General features: G+C 44.7%; 1 protein-coding gene across 3 annotated transcripts in view; it reads right to left on the bottom strand.

Annotated features, from left to right (window-relative positions):
- FBXW11 (F-box and WD repeat domain containing 11) overlaps positions 1-26,728 on the bottom strand; it is a 66,949-nt gene that overhangs the window by 38,472 nt on the left and 1,749 nt on the right. Inside the window, exon 2 of one of the 3 annotated variants that reach the window (XM_082291341.1) lies at positions 20,126-20,205. The exons of 1 other annotated variant lie outside the window; for it this stretch is intronic. The gene's annotated coding sequence lies outside the window, so the exon portion shown is untranslated. Of the gene's footprint in view, positions 1-17,681; positions 17,785-20,125; positions 20,206-26,728 lie in introns of those variants that run through there. One more of the 3 variants, XM_082291342.1, reaches the window with a different exon arrangement.

The raw sequence follows: 26,728 nt of genomic DNA, 5'->3' as shown, positions 1-26,728 counted from the left end.
CAGCCCAAGAGGAGCTTTAATTCCACCTTCGGCCTACAAGCCGTGTTTGTTTTTCAGGTTCATGCCTTTCACTGTCCAGTCACTCAGCCTTCCTTGGCAGACACGGATGTGGGCAGGAATCCCACCCCACATTCCTGCCAGAGCAGCAAAACCTCAGTACTCAAACAGCATATCAAAGCAGTCATTGAGCTTATTACTGATACCACTGCTAACAGTTGCAGTCACTTGCCTAAAACATTTCTCAATTACCTTTCACTGCTCTAAAGGCCAAATACCTCAAAAGAGAAATCCTTTCTGCCTGTGAATAACTTTTTTTAACAACAAAACGTTTAAACCAGAAACACGGCCCTGACAAACTAGCTGTAGGAAGGTACAGATATTAGGAGCAAGGTGTTGGTTTGCTTTTTCAATTTATTTTTTTAAATTAAGAGAAGTTACCCCACGTTCTCAGCTACAATCATTAGCAGTAGGTTTTGCACTAACGGTTCATCTGTTTTCCACATGAATTTATTTATGTGGAATCTGCACTTTTAATCTTAATCCATCCCAAAGTAGAACAATTTTTCCTCTGTACTTCTAAGACTCATGGGAAACTTCAAACTATGTTACTTACACCGTGAGCTCACTGAAAGTTCTGAAGGAAAAGCAGAGCTTAAGTTTTTAAAGCTTCGACTACACCATGTTACTTGTTCAGAACATCTGCACCTACAACTGTATCAGAAGCTACTCTAAATAACCGGATTTGGTTAGGCAGTTAGGAGATTATCTATGTCAAGCTTTTGGTTTTTTTGGTTTTTTTTATAATGAAAACATTAAGTAGTATTTACTACCTTAGAAACTGTCTCAATGCTTAGTAAAGAGCCCCTTTAGCTTTTATTTCCTGTATTAAAAAAGCATCCAAAACAGAAAACTTGAAGGGAAATACTGGCTCGAGATTATCATTGCTTTTCTTCCTTTTAGAGCAGATGCAAAGAGACCTCTTCAGATCCACTCATCTCATCATTTATAGGACTTGCAAAAGGAAAACAAACTATTTAAAGTTGCATTTCAGTGCTGACTGCTCAAATTAGCACATCTGACGGAGGGTTGAGCACAGAACAGCAGCTGAATTCCAGGGCTCCAGGAGCAGCCAAGACACTCCAGAGCCAGCTGATGCATCCCTGCAACACCCAACTGCTCCAATCAGCACTGCTGTTTCACAGCCCAGAACCTGCCCCATCACCTCCTACAGCGCTGCATCTCCCATGGAGCATCCTTGAAAAACCCCAGGTGCTGTGTGGACACCCTCACTCCAGGGCAAGGCAAAATCAAATTCCAAAAGCTCCAAAAGTTGGACATTTTTCTCTGCACCACATTCATGGGTAAACAAGGCAGAAAACACCACTCTGCCCCACACAATTAATAAGTGTTAACAGTATTCCAGATTAAAGGTAGGATAAGTAACATCTGGGAAGCAAATTTCAGGCTAAGCTAGTAATTAGATCAGTTCAAATTCATCAAAAATAAATTAGCCTCTGCTAAGATGAACTACACATTTGCAACTTGGCTGCCTGGTGCAAAGTTAAAATACTTCAAAGGTTATTCCTGGTTTCCCAGAGGGAATTTAGGTTCAGATCTCTCCTGCTGTTTCCATATCAAACCAAAGGGAGTTACCTCGAAGTGCCAGCCCAAAGCACAACCCTCAGCACGAGGGGTTTGAAGAGCTGTGAGAGGGAGGGGACACTCAAGAGCCTCAGATACTGCAGCCAGGGAAAGATCCCAATCCTTAAAGCCATTTTTTCCAAACCTGATTGATCTTGTTTTTTCCTCATATCCACTACTGCTCAGTACTTCTGTTTTTCCCTGAGGTCCAGAAAGTCCCTGGCAGTGTCCAAGGCCAGGTTGGACAGGGCTTGGAGCAAGCTGGGATAGTGGAAGTTGTCCCTGCCCATGGCAGAGGGTGGACGGACCAAGATGAGCTCTAAGGTCCCTTTCACACAAACCATTCCATGAAAAGCCCTGCAGCCCTCTAACCCTCAAGGAAAACAACACGGAACTGAAGGAAGAGAAGCAGTGGGCATGAACCTGCAGCCTGAGGAAGTGGCTGAACAACAAATAGCACATAGCAAAGCACAGATAAATGAAGAATAGTTAAAAAATAAGGAGCTCCAAACAACTACAAGCCCACAGCCACAAATTCATTGCCATTAAATACTAAGGCACTAGGAGTGAAGAACCAAAACCAGTCATTTACTTCAATTAAACAGCCAGTACTTTCTTTTACATCCCTTCTTGCTTTGCCCTGGCACCAGGACTGTTCAAGAATTTATTCTCATTCTTTGGGTTTTGCTCTTCTTCCCCAAGGATCAGCAAAACTTTAAGCAGGTTTTGAACAGGCTTTTATACAAACTTTTACAGTAAAAGCTACACAAAGGTTACTCAAAGCCACTGAACAGTATGAAATACTAAACATGCAGCAACCCTCAATTATTGATCTTTTGCAAACTAGAAGGTATTTGCATGCAAAAGAAATACAAAGTAGCCACTGCAATGAAAATTCAGTAGAACTGAAGCCTAGAACCAGTGAGCTACCCCAAGGAAGAATCCTGTCCTGTTCTAAGCTCATCTCTGTTTCTCCAGAGATGTACGGCATTGTACTCCAGACTTGGGAGCTCATGAAAGTGTATCAATCTTCACAACTGCTCGGGAAATTCTAATCACTCACTAATTGTCTGAAAACACAAGCTTTTGTTTATGCACAAGTTCAGTGTGGGTTTGGAACTGCTGATATCCAAGCAACCCAGAACCTGGAGAAAACCTTATCTCCATGAAGGCTGCAGCCTAACTGCAGCTAAAGCAAAAAGCCTTCAGTAATACAAGATGTAAAAAAATACTCAAATCATTTTTTTAAATATCCACCCAGCCTTGCCTGGGGTTAGGCAGACACTCTGCACTCGAGTGCTGATTTTATCTGGCTATTCAAAGGCATGTGCAATTGCGTAATTTAGATTTCACATGATTTATATAATGGATGGTAAATGTTCCTGACCTGGAAGGTCGGCACCACTTCTCTCTCCACAACTTCAAGATCCAGTTGATGAATACAAAAAGCACCTCACTGTAAGACTCTACAGAACAGGGTTTGAGAACAACAGGAACAGTTGCCCCAAGTCTCAGGTTCCTGCGTTTGGAAGATTATTTTCCGTCCATACTCATCAGTGCCTGATGTCACAGGACAGCTTCTTGTGTGACAGAAAGGTGGCAGAGCTGTGGCACGGCAAACCAAAGCCAGGGCCAGCTGACACCAACCCCTGGTGCAGCCCAGCCCCAGCTCTGCACCCGTGGCAGTGCCAGCAGCATCCTTTTCCCCAGGCCTGGGCAGGATGGCACTGAGGAAGGAAAGCTGCTGCCCTCACTTCTGAACACAGGGACAGTCCCAGAGAAAAAGCTGAGCCTTCCCGCAGGGAGGCTTCCCAAACAGGACTATTTTGCCACAAAAATATTACACAGAGGAGTAAAAAGCTCAGTATACAGTTCCTTCTTTCTCTGCTGTACCACTTCCTCCAGCCCTGCCAGATGGGGACTGGTACAATTTGCTCAATCCCCTGCTGCAGCTGTAGCCAGCTGTGCTACCCTTGACTCTCATGCCTCCCTTGATGCATTTGGACTCTCCCACCATTTCAAAGGACCACAAGAAACCAACCACCTCTGTGAAGACTCTTAAATGTCAGTCTTGAAGACCTACAAAACAACTCATCAGATGCAAATCACAGAGGCTCAGGGAAAGCTGGGAATGGGCAGCCTGCTAAGCACCCAGGAGTCTGTCACATGGAAAGGATAAGTGTCCTTTTGATGATGACTCAGAGTGGCACCATCAGAATCAGCAAAACCATCAACACAGGTACCAAACAGCAGCTGAATTCCCCCGGGCAAGAGACCCACCCTCCTGCCAGGGGGGTCTGATGAGGAGTCTGCAGTGCAAAGACACTGCACAAATGGAGTTTCAACCTTGGTGGGAAACATTTGATTATAGATTTCTGTTTCCTAGAAAATTCCTCTATGGGAAAGAGACAACACCTGCAAGGAAGAGGACTGTGTCAAACACACCCAGAACAGACTGCCTTTGCAGCTCCTCCTCTCCTCAGTCAGATTTCCCTCCTCCATCCCTGCCAGCATGAGCATGGCACTGCCAGAAGGCAGGCAGGGAGCAAGGCACGTTTCCTAACACATTTCTTTCCACCGTAACAGGATCAGACAGAGAAAAAAATCCTCTCTCCAAAGAAGGCTGAGAAAGTATCAACATGAGGCTGAGGCTAACACCATCCCTTCTGCAGATGCTTCAGAAGAGCCATCAGGAATAACAGCTCCTGCCCACCGCTTGTGAAATCTCTCAGGCTTAGTGGGACTGTGTTAAGCTTTCTGAGGGACACAATTTATGTCTGACATTACACTCACTGTTGCAGCTCTGAGCAACGGGCACCGCATTTGCTGAGGCAAGGTGCAGTACCTCGTGGTGATCCATGAATTCACCATGGAGAACCTGCCTCCACAGGGACATATCCTTCCCGGTGTGGAGAGCATAGATTGGGATCTCTGCATGGAACAGGCGAGAAACACTAGCAAAAGGCAGGCCAGCAAGGCACCCAAAGGAGTAAGGACTGGATCTCTAAGCTCCCATGACTTTTTCTGTGTTCTCAAGTCCCCCCTGCAGCAGCAGCTTAGTTGCATATCCAAGAGGAACTCATATCACCACTTCCTCCTCATCTCGCTCATAAAGATCGGTGATTAAGTCAATTACTAACTGCTGAATACTGACAACTTCTGAAGAGAAGACCAAGATGAGAGAACTGCCCACCAAGAGGATCAGGCTTCTGAAAAGGGCCACTCTTCTGTTCAAGCACACTTGGCAGCCTGAGGATGAAGTGTATGACCTTCAGTGCTCTCCAAAAACCACTGAAAACAACAAAGTCCAAAATAAGCACTCGTGTGTATCAAGTTGTTTGTAGCAGCAAAACCCTTTCCCCACAAGCAGAAAGGTCAGTGGTTGGCACCGCCCAAATGGTGCCAGCCAGGGGTGGCCACCACAGGAGACCCCAGCCTGCCACATGGTTTCACAGGCTGCTCCCCCCTTTTGCTGACCACAGGGAATACAGCTGGAATCCTCAGCACAAGCCACAGCCAGCTACAAGTGACGGATGTACATCATGTGCCAGGCAAATCAGGAACCAAAACTCACAGATATTTACCCCATTTGCTGGTTCTCACACATCAGGGACACATTTCTGCTCCTCAGCTGAGGAAAGTAAAGAGCAGAGCTCCGACTCAGAGCTCAGTCCTGGGATTTGCTCCAGTGAGTAACCACTCACTTCCACTTCCAAACAAACACTAGGAACTGACCCAATACAGAGAAAGTCTCTTCCTGCCCCTAAGAATGAACAGCCTCAGTTAATAATTAAAGTCATAAAGCCAGAAGCACTCAGATACACAAAGGACAACAAAGGAGTGCTTATCAGAACCCCTCCCTTCAGAGAATAAATCATGCTTCACAAAAGCAATCCCTGCATTTCACATTTCCCCATCCTCCAGGAGCCTGGATCCAGCACCAAGCCATGGCTGGCCACACCATCAGGAAGCACCACAAGAAGCTGCTGTGACTGTAAGGGCCTCCCAGACTGCATCCAGAGTGCTCACCCCAGTCTGGGCACTCCAAAGAAAATAGGCTGGGATATGGTGGGGATGACCAGGATGGCCAAGCACTGGAACACCGCGGGGAATAAAATGCAATGCTACCCTTTGCAAAATAGCTGCAGTGTGTGCAACTACCAAAAACTGAGCTGTCGGATCAGGCCTCAAAAGCTGTAACACCCACACTGAGAACTAAAAAAAAAAAGTTATTACAAGGAACTGCTGAAAACAAACCCCAAACTGATATTACTTTTCACTGAGAGGAGACTCCAGCCAGAAGGAACAACACTGGAAAGCACTGCTGCCGATTACCAGAGGGAAAATTGGCCATTTTTACCTTGGATTTAGGGACTGGGGAATCCAGGCCATTCCCCTGCCCACACTGCCCCCAGACCTACCACGGGTAGCTTTAATTGCTTCTGCACTGCTGGCCTCGGTCTGAAAGCTCCATCTCTGAAAAGTCTGTTTAAACATAGGGACAAGCACAAATATTTCAGATATTGGAGAGAACATTCTGTTCCTTTAAAGAAAAGGAATCAAATCTGTATTTCTTTTTAATGGATCTCTTGGACTGTTTCCAAAAAGAAATGGTAACAGTTCCACTGTTTTGAGGCAAAATCCCAGAAAACATGTCAAAGAGGTATTTGTAAATGACTTCAGACCTAACAGAAGCAGCAAGGCAGTTGTCTGGTTATGACAACTCATTTTAACAGCTGCAGAGAATAACATTTCCAAAGGGATGCAGGCTCCAGAGCGACAGGCCACTCATCATTTCCCATTTGTGATTTCATGCTCTAGAGGAGAAGGTTTGAGCAGAGCCCATCTCTGGCACTCGCTGTCGTTCCAAGAAAACTGCATCGTGTCTGTGCCTGAATTTGTACTGGGGAAAGAGGATGAAGAAGTTTTCATGTTCAGTTCTTAGCTTTCAACTACAAGTTTTTCCAACTACACTTTCTGTTGTCGTGCTTCCTTCTGGTATCAGAATAGAAACATCAACAGAAGCTCAAAATTAGTAAAGAAAAACAAACAGAAGCTTAAGCAAGTTAATGCTAAATTGTAACATCAATAAATAGAAAGATACACTTCCTTCTGGAAACTTCTGTGTTTAAACTGAAAGAAGGGAAATTCATGTTAGATACACGGAATAAATTGTTCCCTGTTAGGGTGGGCAGGCCCTGGCACAGGGTGCCCAGAGCAGCTGGGGCTGCCCCTGGATCCCTGGCAGTGCCCAAGGCCAGGCTGGACACTGGGGCTTGGAGCAGCCTGGGACAGTGGGAGGTGTCCCTGCCCATGGCAGGGGGTATGGAACAAGATGGGCTTTAAGGTCCTTCCAACCCAAACCCTTCGGGGATTCCTTGTGCCCCAGCTCAGCTGTGATAGCACCGAGATTCCCTTCTGCTAACAAATAACTGCCTTTGCAGGGAGTGCTGGAGCAGGGAATAAACATCTACACCCTGATGCTCCAGAACTCCACCTGCCACTGGCAAATAGGTTCTCCAGAACAGTAATAAATTACAAATTGCTCAACTGAAATGGATTTTAAGAGCCCCATTTTTGTGAAGACAGCTTCCACTTATGGAGGATCAATTGATAGACTCCTGTCAACCAACCATTCCAAGCAGGAATGACAGCAGCAAGAACCAAGTCAATGTCACATTCCTACTGCTTGTCCACCTCCAGGACATGTGCTGTGAGAATCACAGGGTCAGTAAGGCTGGAAAAGTCCTCCCAGACCATCAAGTCCAGCCTGTGCCCAATGCCCACCTTGTCACCAGCCCAGAGCACTGAGTGCCACCTCCAGGGATGGGGACTCCATGAAAAGGAAAATGCAGATCCAGGAGCGCCGACGGAGCCGGACATCCCGCTGGGCAGGAGCCAAGTACAAAGGACAGGTAAAGCCAAGGGTGCTATCCCCAGCCTCTGGAGTACTGGGAGAACGGGCTGGGAGGAGTCAGGGGAGACTCAAGTCTGAAAAAGCCACTGCATGAGTTTTAAGATCTGGCCTGTGGAGGAACACAGGAGGGAGCTGACATCTCCCACCGGCAGCTCAGGAAGTGAGACATTTCTTGTTCCTGCAGTCAGTGAACACTGGTAAAGCTTCCAGGCCACACATGCCACGTGTGAACACAAAGGGAAAGAGGAGCAGGGCACTATATGCAATTAAGCTGAAAACTTTAAGAATAGATGGAAAGGTGTAGGAAAAAACCTTTTCTAATAACCCCAAAGACCTTGGGAGGACGTAAATAAGCATGAGGAAACCTAAGCAGAGTTTTAGAAGAGGGATAAAATGATTATTTTAAAAAAGAAGTGAAAGAAAAGTGTAACTGAAGACAGGGAAGAAACTTGGTGGGGCAGTATTTGGTTACTGGGTTAATTTCATTACATCTCTCTAATAATTCATTTCCCAAGACTTATTTCATCACCTCCTACATTATGCAATAATTCAAAGTGATGCCTGGGCTCTTATCTTTTGCTGCTTAATGAGCAGTGTTCACTCCACACTGGAGATGTTTACTCACAGAGCCCAGAACCCCGGACGTGTCTCTGCCTGGCAGCCCTGCTGGAGCCACTTCCCAAATCAGCACCACAAAACACACTCAAAACCCTGCAGTGCTCCAAGGATGAGGCCATGGAAGGTGCTGTACCCACAGGGTTGCATCACTCAACTGGTAACAGAACCAGTTTCTCTAAAGACCTAAACAAGAGTTTTGGTTTTAATCTTGCAGAGAAATCCGTATCAAAGCAAATGAAAACAGGAGCTATTGGATACCAGTGCGTTCATGTACAAAAACATCATTAAAGATAATTAAGCAGTTAAAACTAAGGCCTTGTAGCAGTTTCGAGTATTATGAACTGGCATTTAGTATGTGTTCCTCCATGCAACAGAAACAAGTGTTAAGTGTCAGGGACTTTATTTCCTAATAATATCAATTAAACCAAAAGCCAGAGTAGATGAGAGCAAACCACAAGTACCACAAATAGGAATAAGTATTTTTTTATAAATTAGTTGTCTCTCTTCTGCATTCACCAACAGCTCACAGAAAGGAGAAAGCAAATACTTCTCCAGTAAACTGCAGGCACTATGAAGGAATTGTACTGCATGAGGAAAAGCACAGAATACACACCCACACTGAGAATGGGAACACCTCCCCATCCATGGTAGCTGAAATGCTACAGCTTGATTTTAAACAGCCTTGTTAGGTTTGATGATTGTTAACAACATCACAGAAAGGCAGAGCTTTCTTCCTTTAGGTGGATGGCAGGTGACTGCTGAAGCCTAAAGGTTTGAAAAAGCCCCAGGACTGAGTAAGAGCTTCCTGAAGAGATTGTCCAAGGCTCCACACTGAAGACTGCTCTTCCCTCTCTCTGGCCTGTTCATTGGTTACTCTACACACACCACACACAACAGATACAACTCTCAGGTAACTTCCGTGAATCACCCAAGAGCTTCTGAATTTCCCCCCCTGCACTTCCTTTTAATCATTTCACCCTAACCAAATGTGTGCTACAGAACCAAGAGCTCCTGGTGTCTGCCCCACCTGATTTCTCTGTGGGCTTTGAGCTCAGGAAACAATGAAGGGCAAGTCACGGTGCCAGAAATAATAAATGGGGAAAGCAGCTGGTGCCACTTTTGCTTCCAAGTTCCCCTTCAGGCATCACTGAGTCACACACCCAAAAGCAGAACTTTTTTTTTAAAAAAATAATCCTTCACAGACACTTCCAAAAGTCTCAAAGCCTCTTCTGGTTGCAGCTCTACAAAAACAATCAAACCTTAATAAAAAGAAAAAGCTTTTATTTTGGCACAATATTTCATAGAACCATAGGATGTCCTGAGCTGGAAGGGACCCACAAGGATGATCAAAATCCAACCCCTGGCCCTGCAAACACCCCAACAATCCCACCCTGTCCCTGAGAGTGCTGTCCCCTGGAGCACAGGTGTCCCAGGTCTCTCCTGCTCAGGACATTCCTCCCTCTTGTTCCCTGGACAATCCATCAGGAGGGTGCATCAGCAGCAAAGCACAGGCCCAACAACACCAGAGAGCCAAGGCCTGGTGGAATCCTCCTCAGTCACTCCTGAAGTGCAACAGGCTGGACAGCTCAGCACTGTTTCCTTCCACACCCTGAGCTCCCACAGCCTCAAAGCAACTCCACCTGCCTGAACACTGTGCTTGCCCTTGCAGGGATGTACTTCATGATTTGTTAACCTAAGTGCTACTATTATAGGGCTACAGATGTTCTGGGATTGTGAAATTCCCACCAGCACACGGAGCAGAAAAGCCTTACAGAAATTAACTGGTACTTCAGTGGGGCTCTCATGAAAGCTGACGGAGCTGTAACAATTCCTGAAAACAAAACAGGTCTGAGAAATTTTTCCAAGTGTCACATTCTTACACGAGAGCTGCCTTAGCCCTGCATTTTAACTATATGACACCGTAACTGTGTGACAACAGGTTCCCCCAAATCTCATCTATAAAGCAGCACACTGATGAACAAACTAGTTTGTACTTTATCCTGTCATCAGTATTACCAACAGAAGTTTGTAATACAACATACTCTGCACCAATTAACCAAATCCCAGCCTGGGCTGAGCTCTCCCCTGTTCAATTCACAGTTTATGCACCTAGTGGAGTTGATTTGTAAGAAACCGGGGATAGTCCAAGTTCTCAGATCTAACACTAAGGAGTCTGGGCAATTCCCAAACCAGGAATTTGCCCTGCAGGGCCTGAACTTACTAAGGAGCTCCCTGGCCTGAAGAGGCTTTTTGGAAACCACTGGGGAGGTCCAGCAGCCAGCCCTGCCCAAGGCTGTGCTCCAGGAAAGCAAGATCTATCCCAACCACACAAAATACATCAGTAACAGCATAACTGCTCCTGGCTTGAAATAGTTCTCAAGGTGGAATGGCAGCCCTGGCTCTGCACAGAATAGCCCCAGGAGCAGCTGTGCCACAGCCACTGCTCACCCTCAGCAGGGCTGGGGAAGCAGCCTCGAAACCACCCTGGCCCCTCCTACCACATTCCCAACATCACCAGCCACCTTAAAACCAACCACAACCACTCGCTAACATCTGCTGAGATGCTCTTTGGCCATTGACAGAACAGATCCTGGGAGAAAAAGAAATTCAGAATTCCCACTGAAATAAAGGGTTTTTTCCAGTGAGAGGGTCAATGCTGAGGACCAGGAAAGGGAGCAGGGAGATCTCACATTAGAAGGAGCTTGCAAATATTCCCAAGACAGACACCAAACCTCTGGGACTCCACCCTGACATGACTGTAGGCATGTTCTGTAAGCATTATTTGGCCATTAGACTGTTCATTTCTATAAAACTGAATTATCCATCTATGAGTTTGTCTTGGACATGAGTTTTTGTCCTTTCTTTGAATAGTATTTCAAGCCTGGAAACATAAAGCATTCAAACGGAAAAACAGATTTATATTTTAACAGAAATTTTGAAGGAATCTCTGGTTCTGAAATTCAGATTTCAAGTGGCCACATTTTGCAGGTGAGAGATGTTTTGAAATAACTGGTTACTCTCTAAGGTAAGACACTGATGTCCAGTGGCTGACCTCAAATGGAGTGACACACAAAACTCAGTTGTTCATTTTCATTCACAAAAAAGCAATTTCTTTTAAGTACTCATACACATGAAAGACTGAACCACTGAATAATGCTCTTATGTTACAAAACAGACCAATGTTAAATAATCCTTGTGTTCTGCTAAAAAAATGTTACATTCAGAAACATTTCAGGAAGTGCCACACAGTTACTACACATGTCCAGCATTTTCTCTCCAAGGTAAATACCCTGGGAGTTCAAAATTGTTAACTGGTCCCAGAAGCTCCCTTTTCATCATTTTCAATCCCTCTCAAACCAGTGAAGCAGCAATTCCCCATCTATAAATTATGCAGGCTCAGCTCCAACAGCTTACTAGAAGAAAAACAACAGAGAACTTAGGATTTAGTGGTTTTCTATGCAGAGCAACCCCCCGCCCCCCATCCCTTGTTCTTCACTTCTTAACAGTTAAAAAACTGAGTAAACAGGGCAACCCAAAGACCCCAGGACTCCATGCTCACTATTCTGCATTAAAACACGTGCAAAGACTACGGTAAGGCTACACCCAGTACCACGCTTAGGAGCAAATAAAAAGCTTATCCTTTCTAAATTAAATCACACAAATATCACAGGCTGGTCAGTTCATTGCAAATTTAAGAGAAATGGCAAAGCTCATTATGTTATTTTTTAAGTTAAACGAGAAAGCAAAACGTAGCAGGCAACATGCAGAACTATGCTACTGGTATCACAACTTCAGTAAACAGGCAATAAAACACAACAGCTCAACCCCCAGCCCTACTGCACAGAAAGCCCTTAAAGAGTCACTCCTACAATGCAGTTAAGTAGAAGATTTCAGAAAAGGATGCACAAAAAAACATTTAGCAGACTTAACAATTTGATTAAACAGAGTCCTGAGAGTTTAACACAAGTTCAACAGCATAACATTTACAACAAGAAAGAAGAAAGGCACCTGGAGACATCTGACACTGGGCATGCTCTGCAGGCATCTCAGTGCGCACATGCTCTCTACCAGGTTGGAGCAGCCTAGCCACAAAGACCTTGGCACAGAACACTGCAGGGTGACAAAAAGGAAGGAAGAGAAGAAGCAGTTAGATGCCACAACAAATCACTCAAGGCAGGCAACTCATTAGTATGTTATCGTGGGTACTTATCTATGTTACTTCTACATTCATCACATGTTAGCGGCCAAGGGTAAAATAACCACTGAAGAGCCTGTGCAGCAAACAAGGACAAGCCATCCCTCTGGCCTGAGCTCCTTTTCCCCATCTCTGTAACCTCGTGGCTTTAGTGCCCAGCTGAACATTTTAACTTACTCCCAGCAGCAGGAGAGTTTTAGTTCACCCACACACTGCTGCCCACGGCAGACGTTCTGAGGCAGAGGCCTCACCCAGCAAACAGGCCTGGCCAAAATCCCTGCCCAGCTGTCCCCTACACAGGAGGCCAGGAGGTGCCATTGGGGTGGCAAGGCTTTAGGATCCTCCTGGAGGAGCTTTGGGAATTAAGGTTTGGTACTCCCCACTGCCTCAGCTTTCTCAAACAAATTGTGGTTCTTCATTCCCACGGCAAAGCTGGTGTTAATGTGAGGTCCCAGTCTGCACTGGGACACACAACCTGACAATGGGAGCATGTTTTAGAGAGGAACCACACTTAGCTAAGTTCAAACTGCATGACCAAGTTCTGCTTAGTCAAGGTATCCTAATAAACTGGGGGGACATGCTGGAATTATAGTTGAAGATATCCTAAAGACAAATTATCCCCTGGCTACATTTGTTACTCAACCTGCCTCCCAAGTTTAACTACCGAATTCCCCATTGCTGACACAAGAAGCTAGGAAAAGTCTGGAGATCCCTTTTGTTTCTTTTCTGAAGCTGAAGAAATTTGATGCAGACAGACTCTCCAAAACTTTTGTAGCTCCCCAATACTATTTCCCAGTTCCTTTTAAGGACAGAGTAGTACATATACCAGATAAGGCTAGGGGAAAGGATTCAATTCCTCAGCATGAAGCAGTGCATAAACCCAGCTCCAATAATTGGCACAGACTGAGCTTTCACTATTTTCCACACAGGGTTCCAATTTAGTTACAACAAACATCAAAATTTTAAAAGAAAAGCCCCACACAGGTCAAAGCTGAAAGTGGAATAAGCAGAGGTGAAGCCTCACAGAAAGCAGTTTGTGCCCGGATCAAGGAGGGGGAGAGAGCCCAGAGCACCTGAAGGGGTTAAAAACTCTTTTTTTTGGTTTCATATCTTACGAATAAAACAAAAGACAGATTCATCTTTTCCTCTCCATGCTAAGGAGAGAAATTAAAGGAAAACCAGCACAAGAATGCCCCTAGCAGCATCAAAACACATTGAAATTTCCTCTCTTACCCAGCAGGAAGGTGCTGATTCCATAGGGATGTCCTGTGCTATGCATTTGGCATGGGAAGAGTGGGAGCATATATCTTACAGACAGGGATAAAAATAGTCATATTTATGGTTTTTATTGTATTGTTTTTTCTTTAATAGCAAAATAAAACCATAGTTTTCAATTACTAGAAGTTTTTTAAGGTTTATTTCAAGTTTAGAGAAATGGGATTTAGCTATAAAGTAATTAATCCAGCATATCTGCAATTCCTTTTCAGTAATTTACTTTGACAGGTCCTCATACTAACACTTGAAATTTAGTTCCCAAGACTCTTCTAAGACAAGTCAACCAGTGACAACAGGGGAACTACATTAACTTCAGCAAGGCACCAAAAAAAAAAAAAAAAAAAAAAAAAGAGGTTTTCATATTTTCAAAAAAGATGGGATGCACTGTTAAAACCCACTGACTGAAGATACACACTTTTTATAGGTCTGTTTTTCAAAACAAGAGTGTATGATTCAAGAAACTTCTTTTCCAATCTGTTTCATCCTTTACTCCTATTTAGGACAATATCTGCATGGGGTGTCTGCAACACTGAACCATCAAAATTCAAGGTATTGATTCAGGTGTTGATTAAAGCCCAAACACATTTTTAAATATTTAGGCCTGGTAAAAAAAAGTCACTTTGCTCACACGACTTAATAAAAGTCATTGACAAAAAGCACAGCAAACTCCTCTCCTGAGATGTTCAGCTCAGGTGTACAAAGCTGAGTACAAGGTTTATAATGAATCTACACCTGTAGGTGTCCACAAATTATAAGCTAAAAATCACTGGTTTCGAGGTTATTATGTGTGGGCATTTTAGGAACTACTGTAGCTAAATAAACTGAATTTTAAGCACTTAAGAGAAAAATGGGTAACTTGAGAACATTTTTTAAAATTTAATTCAAAATGCATTAGACACCGAGGCCATTTCCATGCCAAGGTTAAGCCACACAAAAACCTTTTCACAATATTACAAAACCCTGCATGAAAGGGTTTATAAAACTCCCTGGACACTCAGCTGCAGCACTGATATTGCACAACACTACAAATTCAATACTGCATCCCACTTCACACCGAAACAGGAACGTGCAAATATTTGTGTGCTTCCCTGACATGTTATTGCTCGACCCTGCCATGAATAAAAGCTTAACAGGCTTCCAAAGACTCCACTTGGCATAGCAGGAGCCTCAGCTCAGGCCTTCACTTGGCACTGGCCCTGCTTTCGCCAGCAGCCCAGGGAGATGCAGCACTAGTCTGGGAAGGGGAAAATGCCAGTGGCCAACAGGAACAGAATTAAATGAGAACACAGAGAACAGAACTGCACAGGTTAAGGGAAAGCCAACTGAAACTCAGATTTTAAGGAATAAGGTAACTAGCAATGCAGAGCTTTAACTGCCTCACATTCTGAGGGCTGTAGATCACCTGGAGGCCCAGTTTGCAGAGCTGAGAGGGGCTCTGAGCTCCAGGGCAAGGAGGGAACAGACACAGAAACCCTTATTCTGATCTCTTCAATCCTTTGTGCTTGGAAAGAGTCGTACTCTAATTTTATTATTAGATTATTGATGTTAATTCCATACACAAAGAGCTGCTTTGGTGGTCTACCCCAGGAATTGCATCTCAAGCTTTAGGTTTCAATCTTAAATCTCAAATTTAAGCAGCCTATACAAAATGCTGCATTCCCAGTGAAACCTGTAAATCCCCAGTAACAAGGGAAGATGCTTCAATGTCTTTAAGGCTTAGATGTAAAGGACTTCTTATGTTAATAGCAAAGCACACAGCAGCATGCATCCAATAAACCAACTTTGTAGGTGGGAACTTTTAGGATAGAGGTATTAAAAACACTCTCTCAGGCCCTGAACCATCCAAAGTTTTCCTTCACTCTGGACTTCTCCCAGGTTACAGCACAGTCTGGTTAAAGCAGTGCAAAATTCCCAGAAATGGTTTCTCTCAGCACATCTGATACTGTCACACAGAAATCCTCACACTTCTCTATCCCTTAGAAAAACCATCACCCGTTTATCCTCTAAAGCCCATTAAACTGCTCAAAAAATGCCTATAGCCTGTATTCCTGATGGAATTAGAACACCTCTGCAAGCCAGGCATGGCAATATTGCAGTGTCATAATCAAGAATGACAACGTTTATATAACCCAGATTTATGCTGCAAGTTTTATAAAATATTAAAATTATGACCTCGGAATTTTTCACCGCTTTCATTTTATTTATACAAGATAACTTAAGGAATCCAAATTTATTGGTGTGTTTACAGCTTGGGAAATTCTGGTCGTAAGGCAAAAATATCCTTGTTTTTGAAAATCAGTTTCTAGACAGAGTCCAAAAAAGACTGGCAAGGAGAGGCTCTTTAGAATTTCAAAGGAAATAGAGTAAAATAAATGAAAGAGCTAATTCACTCATTTTTTTCCCAAGGAGCTTGGCTAATTATATTAATTCACTCCTCCTGCAACACCTTTTTTTCTTATGCAGTTTATTACAAAACTAAATTGAACATTAAAACCTAAAAAATCATTCAAGTTTATAAATCCTAAATGCTTTTTCCAGCTTTCTTGTGACAGCAAAGCTGGAAGCTCCTCTGTAAGGTTAGTTCATGCTCTGGATGTCCATGAGGCTATAAACAGATATTTCAACTGGCAAAAAAGGAACAACCAAATAACTTCAACCTTCACTGTGAATTTTTTCAGGTTTTTAGCTATAAGAAACTCACATGCTACTTAACATTGGTGATTTCCTGGTTAGTTTACTTCGATTTAGGCCTGGACCAACACAACTGGTATTTCTTTATTTCCATCATCACTTAATACTGATGATTTTATGGGTAAGTGGTGCTACTTAAACTCCTCCCATGGCTGGGGACTCAGTTTAATGCAGCCCAAGGGGTGCTCTGAAAAGCCAACTTGGATTCGAGGGCAGTCTTGACAGTCTGGGAAAGCCTTATGCTCCCACCTCCAACTCAATGTCAAGCTTAGATCTCCTCAAAAATCAGCATTAACCACAATAAGACATAAAAAATATGAGCAGTAACACTGTTTCAAGGACTTCAGTGTTATTTTACACTCGGCAGGAACAGCAGCCAACTCAAACTCCCTCCCAGTTTGCAGACTGGGATTTCCTCCAGATCTTACCTGGTGCTTTTTCCCGTAAGGGCTTTACTCAAACAGTGCCAAGCAGGGCAGGGGTGGATCCCTGGGCTGGGAGTGAGTGCCCCGAGTGTGTGCACAGGTGGGAAAGCAGAACATCCAAGTGTCTGTGTGAGAACACTCTGTGGGACATGCAGGGAGTAGTGACACGAGTTCCCCAGGGACAGCCCGGCTGGCAGGGGACAGTCCCTGCACCTCTGGTACAACACTGCACAGCTCTGGAGGCACAGACACAACTGTCTGACCAACAGAAGCACTCTGGACTCCTCCTACTGCCATTCCACAGCCAGGCTGTGCCCTGGGAGGTGCCCTGTGCTCACATGCTCCACACAAGTCTGTTGGAATTGGTGCCATCACATCACCACCTTTTCCATGGCCAAATGCAACCTCACTGGGCCTGGGTGACTTGGAAGGCTGTTGGAGTACCATCCACACAACAGATTTCCACACTCCGTGGAGTTTTACTTGTGCATTCCAGCAATCTGCTTCAGTTTTAGCAGAACTGTACTCCCAGGTCAACAGAGTTGGTTTAGATGTAATTTACTCTTGCACTTATTTCTGTCTTTCCGTGAACTACAAATGCAAAAGCAAATTTCTCAAAAATAAATATCCCCAGAGTGGCAAACATTTAACTTGTGAAAATTTTTTGATTATTCTTTTACTGCCATCAGATCATTCTAAAAAAATAGGACCAATAGCTGAGTCACAGTGCCATTAGGAAAATCAATTTAGCCAAATGATGGCCATTCACAATAAAGACTGCTCAATGGAACAACCCTCCAACAGCCATTCAAGACCTGCACGTAAGTTCTTGCATTTGGGGAAAAACACTAAGTGAGGAATCGGGAAATTTAAAGCAAGACAAGGGAAAAGAATTGATCAGAGAAATTCTCCTCATTACCACAGCGATGCTCTAGATAGGACACTGAATTCACAGGAGGCTGATGGATAACGCTGTCCCACTCTGCTCCTGAAGATCAAAGTGTGTGATTGCTACACACACTCAATGCTACAAAAGGAATATGGGTTCAGTGGAGAGAAGATTAAATGCTTTCTTTGAACAGAATAACCATCTTACTCCATTATAATTTATTCATCAGGATAAGACTCATGAGATGCAGCACCTCGTTTTCAGGAAGATACAAAGGACTGGGAAGAAAATCCTCAGATGTTTGCCTAAGTCACTCTGAACATTAACTGAAATAACCTAAATTTTCCAAAATACACAGCATTTAGATTAGCCCTTGCTTCCTTCAAGTACATTCACCCCAACTGCCACAGTTAAGTGTGATACACCTTTCTGCACTAACATCCCCTGTGTTACACTGAAAAGGCCATTTCTAAAGCAAACACCTTCTTCTGTTCTCCTGCAGCAGGACAGGGGTTTACAGACATCTCCAGCCAGCAGCTCAGGGCACATCCTGACTGGGAAACACAGACCCAGCATTGCCAATCACACAGGAGAAACCTGCAGGGAGTCAAACATGTAGAAAAATGTGGCTGAAACTTGTCTAACATGTTAAAAGCTGTCTCAGACTCCTCTGTATTAAGTTTTTAAGGGTGAGGCCTAACACAGCTAACAGTAAATCCTACTATGGCCAAGGCAGGGTACAAGCACTTGACAACTTCCGATGCCTGTGGAGCCTGGGCTGCCAGGAACAAACCGTGGATTCCCAGGCAGGGGATGCACAGCTGAGGCTGCAGAGGAACACTGCCACAGCTCTGAGAGCTGCCTCACATTGTACTTTCTGAAATGTAACATTCAAAACACGGGCAAGAGCAAAGCCTCCAACCTGCTCAGCTCCACTGCAGCCTTTGTAGGGCTGGTGCATGTTTCCAAAAGTTAAGCAATATTAAATAGCATTGAGGATCTTGATCAGCAGGGGCACTCATTTATGCTTCCCCTTTTTTTCCCTGCTCAGTGTATTTTAAATTATTTCCTCTTTTCAGTTTTCATCACTAAAGAGGCCAAGTTCACTTCTGCCTCCCTGTTCTCTCATTTTAGAAAAAGGCACACCCTGAACAGCAAATATTCCACAGAAAGATGTTATTTTACAGTTTTAACTCCAAAGTGAGTCTGATGGGTGTGTGGAACAAATTCAATTTGATACTAGATGAGAATGCAAGAAATGTGTCAGTCTAAGGTTAATAAGTATTTCCCTTAGATTCTCCCTCTGGTTTCTTTTAAAGAGTTACACTAAAACAGATTTCTCCACCCTAACCAAATAAAACTCAACTACTTGAAAAATCAAACCAGGAAACAACAGCACCCTTTGCACAAGTAATTCATTACAAATTACTTATCAATTGAATTCAAATGTAACTTCGGCACAAAATACCACACCAGCAAAACAAACGCAGAACTAAAACAATGCATGAGATCAACAGCACCTACAGGAGTTTCTGCTACAGGAGGGTAAATACTGAGGCCTCACCATTCACTACTGTAACTGCCTACAAAGGAGAACACACAAAGGCTTGGCATTACTGCTGTTACTGTCCAAAGGAATCCAGGTACATTGGCACCAACTTACAGTAAAGCTGGGCACTGGGAGGTGCAGCTCTCCCATTCACACCAGATATGATACTGAACTTACGTAACTTTATTTTCCTGCCAGCCAGGGACCCAGCTTGCCTTCCTGAGGCACACAAACACCTTCCAAACCCATCTCCAAGACGACCTGTTGTAGCCTTTCGCAGGCTTCCCAAACCTCAGATGATTGTGACTCAAAGTACAACCACTCTCCCCTACTCTGAAATAAACCTATTATCACTGTGAGGCTCCTCCTGCCAGCCCCGCCCTACACCTGTCCCAAAACAGCTGCAGCCAGACCTTCACACTGACATCTCAGGAAGGATTTAAGACGCTGACTCCAAGTGCTGCCCACAACAGACTTTCAAATGGCATTTCAGCAGGAAAAGCTACAGGAATTTGCCCTAGGAACAGCCAGAGAAGTTCTCTCCAGTTCTGATGGACCCATCAGAGGACAGGGACAGAACTCAGGGCTCTGACCTCCCTGAACTCCATGGGGAGCCCAAGGCAGTCACTGGCAAGGCTGCTCTCTGCTTCCACAAGCAGGATGTGGCAGCCAATGGCTCCGTGCCCATTCCTGCACACACAAGTTCCCCTCGTGTTCCCAGGCCTGTGTTTCACAGCAGACTGGCAATTCCCTCCAGTACAGCTCCTGTATTTCCTGGCCATGCCCTGTCTGACTGTAAGCTCAGCAGCTGATTCCCTGTGCCCTCACACTTGGGGGACATGAAGCAGTTAAAGCAAGAGACTGAATGTGCGGACAAACTCATCTAAGCAGAAGCAGCAAGACATAGTACAGGGTGACTTCTTACCTGAAACTTTGTTTCTGGGCTTCAGATCCACCAATCCAGAATGAAAGGGGATTCGAATGGGTTTTCCTTCTCAGACTTGTCTGTTAAAAGAGAGCAGCCAATCATCTTCAGCTTGGTGTATCTACTTCTTTCTTGAACGAAATCCCAATTACTGCTAATGCTGTTAGAGACAAGGCAGCCCAGGCACCTGCCCAGCCCAGGACCAACTACGTTAGTGGGGTCGTCGGATTGGTGGATCTAAGACAGAGAAACGCATTTACAGACAAGAAATTGCTCCTTCCCCTACCCTGGGTCACCCAAACAAGTGTTTTGGGGTACAGCTCACCTTGCCAGGATTAAGGAAGATGAGAAAAAGCTACAAAGCAAATAACAAAGCAAGTCCTAAAGCTTCAGCCACCAGCTCACACCTCGCAGGCCTGCTCCAGGAACACAGGTTTGCACAACAGAACTCAATGCAGTTCTCCTAGTCTGCCATAAACATCCTCTAAAGCATTTTATTGCAATGATTATTTCCCTGTTTCCAGGCTCAAAATGACCTCATTTGCCTTACATATCTGCAGCACAAAGATGGAGCTGTCAAGACACTCCTGATCTGAACAACAGCACTGAATTCAGTACATTTTCAGTACTGCTGTGTCTCTGGAAAACACTCTAGAACCAGAAGAGAGTAAGACACTGTACACTACTCCTGAGACAAGAAACGGTCACCCCTTGCTAAGCAGGGAGATAAAAGGCCTCCAAGCCAGTCCTGTCAGCAGCACAGTGAGTGTGACTAATTTAAAGCAGCTGGAACAGTGACACCTCAGAGAAGATGGGGTCTGCAGAAAACTCACGCTACACGTGCAACAGAAAGCTCAGCCTACAGAGACCAAAACATCCAACTTCCACCAAGATCTTCAAAAAGTTTGGGCCATGGCCTGCAGAACTTCCCCTGCCAGCAGTGAGAGCAAAATGCTACAACATCCCCAGAGGAACACGCCACCACCACCTCTCACCCTCTCTCTCCTATGCTCTCCAGCCCCTCCAGAGAGCTGAACCTCAGCCTCCACTGCTGTGCCCCAAGTCTCAAGCTCCAGCAACTCACAGAAGGGTGGAGAAACTGCCACTGTCCCCAGCTCTGCCAAGAAACCATCTCCATGAGGACAGGACTGTCCCTCACTGCCCACAGCTCCCCAAATAAAGCAGCATCTTCATGGTGGGGCGATCTCCTGCTTTTCAGCCACTGGCAAAGCCGGTCAATTCTAGGGCAGCGTTTCAAGGACAAAGCAGCGCTGTAGGCCCAGTACCATGACCAATGCATGATTTTTAAGGCTGCCAAGGAAAGTGCTAAGATGTCAAGGCATATGACTCAGAATTTTCAGAGTACATTATAGCTCAGCAAGAAGCCAGCTATCAAATTATATAAATGTACCGATTTGCTAAGTCACTGCAGAGCCAGCAGGGTGCTGGAAGGAAAGGCACTTCTCCATGAAGCCAAACCTTAACATTATTTGCAAGTGTAACAGCACAGGTCTGATTTTTGTCTCCAGAGGGACTGGTGTTCTGCAGACAGCCTGAATAACAAGTTTCCCTAGCTAGTCCTCCCCTGCCCTAAGAGAATTGCCTACAAGATTCTCTGTCAAGTCCAAGCTGGAACATACTAAGTTTTGCAAATTCTGAGTATACGTTTCCAAAAAGCTTGAGGCATTTTTGTCTGAAAACCAAAAATTGGCATCACTGCAAAGGTTGGAAGACTTGAAAACAGCCCCATCGTGCAAACCACGCTGAAATACAACGTCACACCTCCCAAAAAGGCAAACAGTGCACACTGTCACAACTTCTGTACCAAAACTCCACACTCAGGAACTCCTCAATAGAATGAAACTAAGAACAAACTTGTAACACTGAATACAGATATAGATATATCTATACACACACACAGTGATTCTCCTCTTTCCTCTAAGTCAATGAGAAAATTCTACCAAAATTCTGCAGTGTTGCCACAGCTTAAAGTTGACCCAAAAAGCTTTTTTCACCATTTTACCCAGAAAGCACATCACTCCCTATTCCTAGCAAGTAGGTCCCTACCTACATCTTACAAATTTCCATCTGTATTCATCCTACAAACAGGCCCAGGAAGCTGAACTACTCTTTGATCCTGAACAAAACTGTTAATTTCCTGGGGTGGAAGTACAAGGATGCAAGTCCTGCAGGGATGTGGATTAACAAAGCACCAAAGAAACAACATGCCTTCAAACATTCCCGTTGTTAATTTAGCCTGCATGAGAAGCAAATTAAGTTTTCAGAAAGAGCCAGTGCTTTTCGTTGTTAAAACACCAATGGCATTGCGTTATTTTTGCATTATCTGCTCTCAGTCATGCATTACTCATATTGGGAAACGAGTGGAAGTGGTACAGGAAAACGGAGTAGGCTGTCAGATGTCACACCACTGAGCTCATAAATACATCAATAAACTGGGGAAGCAAGGGATTTTCCAGAAAAAGTGGATTTTCCGTGAATAATGATGCCATAAAAATCAAACCACAAAATCAGATTATGTAACAACATAAACAGTGGCATTCATATAAAGAAGACGTCGCCCAAGAAAAAAAGCTGGAAGGAAAGGATTGTTACCCATCAGCATTAATTTAAACAACTCAGTCAATATTCTCATTTCCCCTCAATTCATTTTCTGCCTTGCAACAAAAAAAAAAATCCTTGTCACGGAGCAGCCCTCTCATAAGCACAGTCTCTTGTTCTCTCCCACACATCATTCCTCTCGCATTGGCACATTTGCTGCAACATCCATTTCATTTGAAAGCCATCAGCAATCTCCCTGAGCACTCTGAGCTGCCCAGGGACGGGCAACTGGAAATGCCAAAGCACCAGTGACCTCTAAACTGCATGGCAATAAACCCAGCACACCAAGAGACACACAGCAAGTTGATTTAACAAGCAGCAGAGGTGTTTTAGAAAACATGAAATGAAATGAAATGGTACATCCATCCTTCAAAGAGCGTTCCCAAGTCTCTCTGAGGGTACAGCTTGTAACAAGGCAGGTTGTTTTGCTGCGATGCTGCTCACAACACTCATCAGTGACCCAAATCTTTAGCAGTGCTCAAAGCTCTGTATCCTGAGGGACACAGCCGGCATCGTCTGACACGCAGCAAAGGCAGACGGGCTATTAAAGCAGCAACTCCAGAGCACTTCAGAGGGCAGCTGCACCCACACCAGCTGCCTGCAGAGATGGGATCTCATTCCACACAGACACCTGGGCAGGGATTTACTCCAGGAGCTCCCGGCCCCAAGGCAGAGCTCTGGGGCTGCCCAGCCACGCTCACACAGAGGAGCCCTGCACATGTTCCAGGCTGCAGGGAACTTCCTCTGCTGCACCTCACTCACTCAGCACCGGGCAGAGGTTGGAGAATTTAGTCATGTTAGAAAATGTAACTGCATCGTGAGGTAAAAAAATCTCTGAGTCTCGAACCAGATTTAAAGAGCCTCTGGTGAAACACCACGGCTTAGTCTCCCCAAGAACTGGTAACTTCCTTTTATTAAGAACCAAAAGCAATTTCATTTCAGAACTTCCCCCACAACCGGCACATCTGCAGCTTTCTGTCACCTGAATAAACGGATGGCTGCTGCCACCATCATCACAAACCTCACATAACTTTCCTTTATACACTTCTGTATCTTTATAGCCTCCTTCCCTCTGCCATCTCACTTCCCCGATCAGGCCATTGTTTCATCTAAGCCTTCCCAAAACAAAAAGCTTTCCACACTCCTTTGTCCATTTTGCTCATTTCACCACTCCACTGGTTCTGAGTGCAGTTGCCTTGCTCTAATTCATGTTCATAAGCTCTTCCTTCCCATTTTCTGCACCGCTGCCAAAGTCACAGCAATCCTTTCTCTTCAGATTTGCATCCTTCCTCTGCGAGGCACTCTCTGAAACAGGACTGTCACTCTGAGAGCCTGGCAGCAGCACAGACCTCATATCCCCTGCCCCAAGGCTCACCCCAAGGCTGTGCCTTCCTCACATCCATCTAACCACCACCTCTTCAGCTATTTGCTCCAGCCACTGCCTTCTTCCCCATGTATAAAACCCTGCATGCTTTACTGTCCAACATGCAGCTCTCAACTCTGCTCATTTCACTACTGAAGATTAAAAAAAAGATACCTGCAAAGTAAACAGATCATTGTCCCGATGAAGAAAGCACATCTAGGTTACACACAGGTTTACAAATGCCTTACTAACACTCCATCTACTCCCAGGCTTCAATTAAGAACCAGTCACATTTCAGCTAGAACAGTACCTCCTTTGTTTCAGCTGCAAAGATGATCATTGCCTGTATCTGTCACTACGAAAGTCAACTCTTTGAAGGAGTCCTCTAAGAATATGTGGAAAAAATATCCTACAAATCCAACTGGCTGCTTGGCTTGCAATGACTGGGACAGGGAAGAAAAAAGCCAGAGCACTATAGCCCTACTGAGATATATATATAGCAGCTGTATTTTAGCTTCCAAACAGAACACTGGGATTTATTTTGCATTTTAAGCTTTAAATAGTTTGGGGGCACAACCATCTCCAGTTGCAGTAACCCAAGGAACTTCAGGTACCCCTGGAGTGATTTACAGGAGGAGCTGCTGCTACTCAGGCAGGCCTGTGTCAAACACTTCCTCCTCACACTGGTACCTCTGAATTGAACACCTCCACGTCCCATCAAAGTCCTGCCAGGAGAAACAGAAAGATTTTTGGCAAGATACTCAATTATAGTTCTTCATTTATTATTTACCGAGGTACTTAAACACCGGACACTTTTATGAGAGCCAGAGAAAGGCATTCTAAACACTGAAGGCAGTGAGTTAGGAAGATTATTTCCATACACATGATTTCAAGATGCAAATGATAACAGTGTGAACAAGTGCTTGCCCATTTTATTCCTAGGCATGGCCTTTCCTGAATCTTTTCACACTCCAACCACAGAGCAGTGTAATGCTGAATTTAAACTGCCAGGACAGCGACCTGTGTTTGGAGAGCAGCTTGGGCAGCAAGGCCACAGTGAACCACGAGGGTCATAAGCTCAGTGAGTGTGAGAATTTACACACAGCTGGATTCCTGCTCAGGAGCCACCTCCTGTACGTGTCTGGTGGGTACAGGAGCCTGGGAGCAGCAGATTTATTTTGTTATGCCATCCACACCATATGCTGCACACAGTTCACCCCATAAATGTATAAAAAAGACCCCCAAACTATTTGCCACACTGATGTATTCTGTTACAACCACCTCAGTACAAACTAAGCAGCTAATCCCCCCTACTTTGAAAGCTGCTGGTAACACTAAATTACGGTTCAGGGAAGCCTCCTGGGAAAATGAAGAACACAAGGCTTTGAGCAGGTATTGAAGAGAAATGCAAATCGCAGGGTTGATGCAACTGAACACAGATTTTATACACATCTCAGATCTGTAGGTAACAAAACTTATTTGGCAAAGCGTTGCTGTTGGTTCTTTAAAAGAGCAAAAAGGTCACAGTTATCTAATTTCACTGAGAAAACCAAAACCAGGGGCAGAAAGAGCCCTTTCAGTGACTGTGGCTGGCCCTCCATCTCTTCTGATTACTTCCTCACTCCTCACTTGCCTGCTCACACCCAGCATTTCCCTGAGCCCACCACTGAACCAGCCACAATCTCACCAGACACCGTGAGCCTCAGCCTGGGCATCCCAGTCAGTCCCAGTTACCCTCAGGGCCTCGGGGGGACCCTTCTGCAGGCTCGGGGTATCTCAGCTGTACAGCTGGGCACCACCCGCACATGGAAGCCGTGGAATGGCATCACTCAATGCACTGCTCATCCCCCTGGGAATGACTAACAACAGGATCCACAGAACCGGCACACGGCACGGGAAGCCTTCAGCTGTCCTGAGAGACACAGCGACTTGGGAACACTCACTAACACTTCACACAGCAAATCAAAGTTGTCACTCTGAAACCTTAAAATATTTCTCTTAGATTTCGGCCTTAAAAATAGAACAGTATTATTTCCATGACTGATTTTCCTTTAAATAAATGCAAATGATCTATCCAGGGAAGGCACAGTTGAGGGTTAGAACACAGTTCTGAAACTTGTGTGCAAGTAACATGTTGACACATTATCTCTTGTTTATCAGCCCTCAGAATTACGGTGGATTTCCTCCTCAGAGCTTTCACATCACGCATTTGCTCCTGTATTTACTACAGATTCATCCCTGGCAGTGGAGGGAAGTGATTGAGCAGAAGTGCACCAAACCCCATCTCTCTTAGCAAGGAGAGGCACAAACACCTGCTTTTAGGAATCTGGAACACTCTTAAAAAAGAGCAGCATCCCCCTAAATCTGCCAGGCAGGGATGATCCCTGGGTTTGGGATGTTTCCCACAAGCACTCCCACGTTCCCAGATCACACAGAAATCCCAGACGGGGCACTCGGCCCAAATGGCTTCTGCCCTGTGGAGTCAAACAAATCTCCTGGAGAATCTCACCCTCTGCACCACACCAGAAGGCAAAACCTCCACGTCTTCATTTAGGAATGATTTTCAATGATTTTAGGGAAACATTTCCACTCAAACACAAGTGATCCTGTGCAAGCCTCCA

Source organism: Coloeus monedula (assembly GCF_965178545.1).
Source record: "Coloeus monedula genome assembly, chromosome: 15".
Classification (NCBI taxonomy): Eukaryota; Metazoa; Chordata; class Aves; order Passeriformes; family Corvidae; genus Coloeus; species Coloeus monedula.
The sequence above is the reverse complement of the archived record's forward strand: the minus strand, read 5'-3'. Positions and strand labels throughout refer to the sequence as shown.